The following is an 8,444-nucleotide window of genomic DNA, read 5'->3' as shown; positions in this document are numbered from 1 at the left end:
CTAAATATCTATTTTTAGTTTCTAAACAGTTTTGAGCTAAATATTTAGCTTGCCAAATATGTAGGGGTGGTGTAGAGAGATCCTTAGAGACTTCCTGTTAAACTCTTCCATCCACTCAACCCCCCCCCCCCCCCCCCCCCCCTTCACCCTTGTTGTTGTTGTTTTCATTCATTCATTCATACCGCTTCCCGCTGCCCCCCCCCCCCTGCAATGGCACGGCGCCCCCTAGGGGGCACGCTCCACAGTTTGGGAACCTCTGGCTTAACACTAAATAGTAACAAGCTAAGTATTTGGCTTGTTAACTAATTTAGTTAGTAGCTACCTAACAACATTAAATGTGAGTTGCAACATGTTGTCAGCTAAATATTTATCTTATTAACTATAATAATAGCTAATATTTAGTTAGCAAATGAAATATTTAGATCCAAACAAAATAGTTTGGAGCTAAATATTTGTATGATTTACCATCTTTAGCCTCCAGCAGCTGCATTAAGTTGTCAGTTAGTGTTTGTAGAGCAGTTTCAGGATAAATGGGTGAATTTTAATTATCTCCAGTGATTAGATCAAAGTTTGAGCTTGTTTCTTTAAAGCTTCATGACAGAGAAAAGACAGCAGATATTTCTGCTCTCCTCAGCCTCAGCCTGACTTCCTACATTGTGATGGAGCCAGCGCTCATCTGTGTGATTTCACAGGTGTGTGTGTGAGTGTGTATTGATATGCGAGGCCCGGGGTGCCCTGTTAGAAACTAGCTGCATGCTGTCGGCCTGCAGGCGCAGCAGCTTGTGAGAGTTGGCATCCAAACGCCTCTCAGGAGAAAAGTGCTTCTCATGCGGGTCAACAGCTTTTCAACGGCAACTCGCAGCAGAATCAGGAGAACCAAAAATAAACCGTCTAACGCAGAGCCAGACTCTGAAAAACACTTTGGGTGCAAGAACCGACTTCCATCAAGTTACCTGAACCACGAACAGAAACAGCTTCTGCCTCCAGGATGGATGGATGGAATAGTCCTGAATTCACCTTAATCCATCCATCCATCCCTTTTCCATCCATGATGACCAAAATAGTTTCACTTCATTCACATTTAATTCTGCAAATAAAGTAAATTATCTACATGCACCAACTTCAACCAGACAAACTGATAAATAAAAATGTATTCTGACTGAAATGAGGCATATTTTTGTTCACAATTAACTCTAATAATATTTGAGATTATGAAACTCATTATTATAATTCAATAATTAATAAAAGTTTAACTTTATTTATTCTTTTAATGGATAAACAGTTTATACAAACATTTTGTACTTTAAACTGTAAATCTTCACTCCTGTTTGATTTTCTTATTTTTTTTAACATCCTGAACAGAAACTTAGACGTGTTTCCTTAAGGAAAATGAATCCTTAGATTATTCAGATAATAGAAAAATTAGCAGGAAGAAAAGTCATTAGTGGCAGCCGTTATTTTAATTACTAATTTTATTGTTTGCACTCATTTAGATGAGCTCCTGGGGGGAAAATGTCCTGGTAGAAACATTTAGTCATTTACCACAAAAAAATAGGAGGAGATGGAGTCCAGGTACTGCTGCACGAATATAAGACGTTTGAATAAGATCATGTTTTGGAGTATGGAAGAGTATTAGGGCCAATTCTGATTATTTTAATCAGAAATCTGACTTTTGATCTCAGAAGACTAGATTTGAGGAAAAAAGTCAGAATTCTTTTGTTTTTTCAGTAGCTCTAAACCTCTTCCATATTAGAGCCAAACAAAATAAGAACAACAGAAGAAGAGAGTTTTAAAGGCCATGTTAAAGTATGAGCCCTCTAACGGCTCGGCTCCTTCATGGCGTCTGCAGCGTAACATCCAGACACGTTTCCGTCCTGCCTGACAGGGAAACACGTTGAGCTGTTTCCTCCTCTGACCTGTATCGATGCTCTCTGACGGCCTCTCCTGGGAGGACGCTAAGCTAAACAACACCCCAACCTGAACGGGTCGTTGTGTGCTGCACTGGATGTGCTCCGATGCATGAAGACGATCTAAACAAGCACTCAGCAAAAAACTAAAAACGGTGAAGAGGGAAAAAGGTTACAGATCAAATCAGGTGAAAAGCTGCAGTTGGTTCCGGCTGGAACCTTTGCATTCACACGTTTCCGCTCCGCCCGTAAATCTGACGCACAAGTGACATCTGCTAAGAACGATAGACGATTAAGACGTTTCACTCGGTTCACTAGGGATTCATTTCTGTTCCAAAAACTGATCTGATTGGATGCTAGAAAAAACTATTGTTGTTTTCAAGTTGTGCTAAAAGGAGTTAGCTTATCAGCGAAGTTATTCAAACCTGAAATAGCATCTCAATGCTAAACATGTAGCAGCTAACGCTAACGTCAGGCTCCACAGTCCACATTTCTAAAGAAGCTCCATGAATGATCAAGACTTCCTGAAAAAGACGGTTGAAGAACAGATTAGGATTATTGTTGAAGTCGTGTCTGTTTATTTCTATAATCCAGCTTTCTGAATTGAAAATGTTGCTCATTTTGTCGATAAATCATTTTCATTTAAAATGTGATGAATTAATTGGAGATGTTTCAATAAATTTTAAGCAAGTCTCAGCACTATTATAGATACTCTATCTAAGATTTGGATCTTGAAATAAAAACAGCAGAGTGACCGGAAGTCAAACCTGAACATGTTGGCACATGAAGCCGTACCTGGACGCCGGTTCTGCCCCTCTGGAGGCCCGGGTCGGATCATCGGAGAATGAAACCTTTTGCCACTTGACTAAACCGAGCATGTGGAACAGCTGCAGACGCTAACCCGCTCTGACAGGCTCAGGTGCTTTTGGCATTGTCTTAAAATGGAAATAAAGCAAACAGCTCCCAGCCCCTCCCCAGCATGCTTGACACCCAGCAGACGCTCACTCACTCACTCAATCTCTCACTCACTCACTCACTCACTCAATCTCTCACTCACTCACTCACTCACTCACTCCTCCTCTGCCTCATGGAGGAGAAGCAGAGGAAAAACTCCAACTAACCCATTTTCTGCCCGTTGTTCTGGGACTGAGTGGAAAGTGACACTCATGATGAAACTGGATCGCTCTGAACTCGATTTGAACAAAAAGTCAGATCAGATGCTTCATCCCATAAAACGATGTAACATTTATGAAAGTCTGAGCGGAGTTGTTTTTACTCAGAAACACAAAAGTAAAATAAAAACAGCAAAGTTTGATTTGAAGAGAAGATTCAATGATTCATGCAAATTTTCCACATTTCAAATAAAACGTGAGAAGTCCAGATGAAGGTTGAGTGTTTACCTTGCAGAGCATCAGGAGGAGCGTGGACATGCTGGGGGGGGGCGCCTTCCTGCAGCGCATCGCTGGCAGCTAGGGGGAAGCTCTGCCCCTCTCATCCTCCACGTCCAGGTCGGCTGCCTCGTCTGCCCGGCGCTCCCGCTTCGGCTCTCTGGTTGCACGGCGGCTCCTGCTGGGCTCCAGCGTCTCTGCCGCAAATTTCATCTCACTGGTCGCCAAGTTTCAGCCGCTGTCACTTTCCCCCCTCAGCGCTGAGCCGCCGCCTCGCTCCGCTCTCCTCCTCTTGTCTGTGGAAGGATGATGTCAAGTTGAAGAATAGTCAGTTGATGTGCAGACGGGGGTGGGAGAGGAGCCGAGCCGCTTCATGTGAATGTTTTCATCTTCTTTTGTCTCCAAACAGGAGGAGCTGTCAGCGTTTCCTCTGCTTCCTCTCAGCTAAACTTTCTCAGATGTTTGGCTCATTTTGAGGCTTTTGAGTGTTTCACACAGAAAAAGTGATTCTTTCTCCACTTGGATGTGTCTCCTTGTGTTGGCAGAAGATGAACACTGACTGGCTTTAAGTAGGAGGAAGAGGAGGAAGAGGAGGAGGAGGCGGTCGGCTGCTGGAGGAACCAGTGGCTCAGCTGACGCCGTCCTGGTTGCTTTCCCTCCACAGACCAGAGGTATCCCCTGCTTCCTTCCCACCGCACATATTAATGCTGCCACGGTTGCCTAGCAACGGCTCCGGGGAGACTCACACCGCCTGACGACAGGCAGAGGCCAGGATGAAGGGCAAGAGTTTCCCCCGCTTTTGTTTTGGTTTTTACTAGAATGCAGTTTTGTGATCACTTCTGATGAAAACAACCTGCAGAGTTTGTAGAATAAACCCGAAAAATGCCTCAATGAATTTTCACTCCAGTAAAAGTAAAAAGTGTCCGTCCAACAAATGACTCAAGGAAAAGTAAAAAGCCGAGTCCAGAGCTGAGGAACTGGTCAAAACTGTTTTCCAAATCAGTTTTTTCAGAATAAAACTGGTGACTTTTTGGTTAAAGCGATTTTGTTCTCCGTTCAGTGAATTTACTCAGTGGGTCGAGGATCGAGAGGGACTACTTTACAACAAAATGAGTCAAATGAATGTAACTGAATAAATGTAACAAGTTATTTCTCCACTCTGACTGTTTTACTGCGACGGAGCATCTAACGTCCTGAAGTCACAGACAGAACCAAAAGGTTCTGTTGACTCAACAGAATGAAAAACAGATTTTAATATGACTTCAAAGAAACTTCAAACATCACATTTATTCTGCATTTTTATCGATTTCTCCAAAAACGTGACCAACCATGCAGTGCATTTACCATTTCCTAGCTACTGTTAGCTCAGCGTAACCTAGCCACATAAATGAGATATTGAATAATTTCACTTTTTCGTCCCCACAGGTTTGAATCGGAGCGCTGCAGGCTGGCAGGAGGATCTGCCACAGCCCGAACCGGAGGGAAGGAGCAGAGGGAGGGCGATTACTGGTACATGGAAAAGGTGAGTCTGATTAACTGGATGTGAAACAGCTGGAGGAGAGCATGAACCGAAAAAGACAAACTAAACAAGATCAGCGAGTCAACTGGACAGAAGCAAACAAGAAAACACAAAATGACAAAAAGTCAGAACCAAAGAATAAAAGGATCTTAATGATTCTATAGAGCATCATAATCCCAACAACTTTTACTTTTTTACCTTGTTCAACTGAGAAATATGTAAAAAGATGTGACAGAAAACAACGATGACAAGGCGATGTTTTTATGTAAACATTCCCTAAAGGAGAGATAAATATTAACCTTAAATGTAGTTTTTCTCTGTAGAATCCATTTCACTCTGTGATGTCGTGTCAGTTCTTCACTGTGATCTTTGACTTTCTTGTTTTGAGCCTTTTCTGATTCCTGCTGCTGAACAGAGAAAACTCACATCACCACAAAGTCGTGTTAAGTTTAGATTTATTCCCATCCAAACCGTATGAAGAGCACAGAACTGCCACAGAGAGAGGCCATCTGATCAACACGCACTGAAAATAAAAACATTGTCTTTAATTGAAAATAGTAAGTCTGAAATCAGTTTCATCAACACTTTTAGAAAGTTACTTAGACTTTATGGAAGGAAAGTCACCAACCTGAGCTGGGTTCATTTAGAAAGAGAAAGTTTTTAATAATTGCTTTTTTACTTGAGGTTTTATTCTTTTCCCACTTCTCCCCTCGCTGCATTTCAGAGGAAACACTTTACATCACTGTGACACTTCAGCTTAAGATTATTGTTCACCATGGAAAAGTCTGGACCAAATGTATGCATTTAACTTATAATGTCAACATGTTCTTGCTATTCTATGTGCAGCTATTCTAGGATTGCAATTCTTCAATCGCCCAACATAACTTCATTAGTTTTTATACGATGCAATAATTGATTCTGTGGAGGCGTTTGGTTTACATGTGACAGTGGAGCGTTTATTAGCTCGTTTTTAGCATTAATGCAACTCAAATGATCAAGTTAGTCGAGTCGTTTAAACATAACAAGCTCAACTTGCACGTATTAACATGTTGATTTGAGATGAATTTTTTAAGTAAGGTGAACTAATTAGATTTTACAGTGTGGATCCGATGTGAAAACCTGCAGGACGTTTGTTCAGGACAGGAAGTCCTCTCTGTCCCGCCTCGTTCCGTCTTCAGAGGGAAGGACAAAAGCTTTTAGCGCTGACAGACTCACCGGCTGCAGCTGAGAAGAAACGGCTCAGAGGCCAAACCTCCCAGTTGTAATATATTTTAAAAAGTCACTTTTACTACTTGAATATTTATAGTTATTCATTCATTTACATTTCGGCCTTTGGCTCCTGCAGATAGATATATCTTTCAAGTAAAGATGGTAGAATAAATGCAGCTTTTAATACGTCAAACTATAACTTTTGATGTCAAAACTTGCTTTCATTTTCCCAGACGATGTTTTGATTCCTTATTTATTGCCAACAGATTACAGAACTGCAGACATTAAACTAAGAAGCTCGCTGTCATTTATAGTCAAAGTAAAATGTTTGTTATTTCAGCAAAATGGGTAGAAATTCAGACTCAGATAGTGTGAAATTAAATAAAGCAGACGTCCCTTTGACCAGTGTGTCATTATGTAGATGAGTTTGCTGCTAAAGGAAATGTTTGGAATGTGAAACGGCCGGCCAACAAATTAGTTGAGACTTGACGTTGCTTTACGCTTGAATCAACTCGGAATGGACGGCAATAAAAATGGAAATGTTAGCGAAACGTCCTCCTTTAGCCGAAACCAGCGGTGTGCATAATTTTTACGGCCAACATCCGATCCCTCAGCATAAACCAAGCGACTGCCGCTGCCTGGGTGGACATTTATAACAATTAATCAGAGCGCCGTCGAATTTGTTCTTGTCATCCAGTCACTAAATTACATCTTCCTGCGACTCCATGATGATCACAGCGTTCCTCTGGCAGAACCAGAGCTGTGATCAGACGGCTGTGTTTTCAGCCTGACCAGAAAACGGTCAGTTACAGACTTCCACACCAGGCCGAGGAAACAAACAGGTGTTTTCTTTAATACTAATATTAGTAATTTTTTAAACCGTATTTTACTAAAAGCCAAACCATGAAACCATGCATGAAAGAAGGTGTTTAACCACCAGAGCTTAGAAACACATTCAGGAGCAGAGACTCGTTATAATGACAGACTTTACTGCTATAACCAGGTATAAGATTTATCAAAATATCTCCTCTAAATAAGAAAAGTCGTAATATGAAAACAGCCAAACCTGTTGGGATGTTAATATGTCGCCAAAACAAAAACGCTTCTCATTTTAACAGGTTATATATCTCGTTACAACATGAACGTTTCTAATTATAACGCATAAGTGGGTCACGGTTCATTAATTTATTTCCAAATTTTGGTATTTAAAAGCTTCCATATAAGTCAGATGTATGGAAGCAGCAGCATCTCATTACAACGAGAAAGTTTTCTCCTCAAAATGAGATACTGCTGCTTATTTTTGGGTTTTGGCATTTAAACACTTCCGTACAGAGGAGACCAAAATGTCTCTTTTTTTTTGTTCAACTTGTACGTTACTCTAAGAGAAAAGTGTAATAAGCTGCTTCATCTTCTGCCCAAAAACAATAAAATCATTGTGGAAAATATTAAAGTTTAATCTGTCAGTTTTGATGGTTGGTGTGTGAGCCTGCAGTTTACATTTTTACATTTAAAGCAAAGTTTTAACTGAATGGAGAGACATCAATTATAAATTAGAACCTCACATCTACTGTAAAACTGGCTGTGTGCACAAAAACTTTACCTCCGCAGCTCGCTCACACACACACACACACACACACACACACACACCAGCCACTCAGCGCTCACCTTAAAGGTTTCAGCTGGAAGAAGAAACAACAGTGTAAATATTTAATGTTTCCCTAAATAGAAGGAAGCTAAACGATGTCCAGGTGAGCTGCGGTTACTTCAAGTTCATCACGTACAAAACAGAATCTTTCAGTTAGATGGAAGTCAAATTATGTCTCATTAGTTTTATTTTCTATATATGAAACATCAACATCATGTGGATTTTTGGTTTATTAGTCCAAACATTGAGGTATTCTGCCATCAATCCCAACAACAGTTTCAGTACCTCAGTGGCAGAGAAGTGGATTTAAATCAGCCGTTAAAGTCTCCAGTTTAACTTCATTTAAGTTTTTCTTCTTTAATCTTTCATGAAGTAAAGGACACAGAAACCTTGATGCATAACTGTGGAAAAGTCTTTCCCCCTCATGAACTTCCTTAGTGTTTTGTTTTAGTTTCAAGGGTAGAGTTAATGGGACCTGGGAGTCCTCCCAATCCAGATTAATGGAGACGTAATCTGTAATTAATACCTGTTTCTCTTCCTTCTCTCGGTTTGTATTCGCATGTTAAAGCCCTGATTTGTCCTTCAGCGATCGCGGCTCAATGTTCAGCTCGTTAACTACCAAACCAGCACAAAGTTCAGCTCTGTAAACAAAAACGACCTCGAGTCCAAAACACTTTGATGTGAATGCAAATCCAGGAGCCTGGAACATTTTGGTCGGTTTGAAGCTTTGTGTCTCTGTAAGACAGACGTCTGTGAGCTGAGGAAGTCCTCCGTCT

General features: G+C 40.9%; 1 long non-coding RNA gene across 1 annotated transcript; it reads left to right on the top strand.

Moving 5' to 3' along the window:
- The first annotated feature begins 3,884 nt into the window (after positions 1-3,884).
- Positions 3,885-6,803, top strand: LOC106935110 (uncharacterized). Its single transcript, XR_001421839.1, has 3 exons — positions 3,885-3,966; positions 4,721-4,817; positions 5,914-6,803. It is a non-coding gene; the product is annotated as an uncharacterized LOC106935110 (long non-coding RNA).
- The last annotated feature ends 1,641 nt before the right edge of the window (positions 6,804-8,444 follow it).

Source organism: Poecilia latipinna, unplaced genomic scaffold, assembly GCF_001443285.1.
Source record: "Poecilia latipinna isolate Pla-1442-1.1 unplaced genomic scaffold, P_latipinna-1.0 Scaffold1910, whole genome shotgun sequence".
Classification (NCBI taxonomy): Eukaryota; Metazoa; Chordata; class Actinopteri; order Cyprinodontiformes; family Poeciliidae; genus Poecilia; species Poecilia latipinna.
This window is presented reverse-complemented; position numbering and strand designations above follow the sequence as displayed.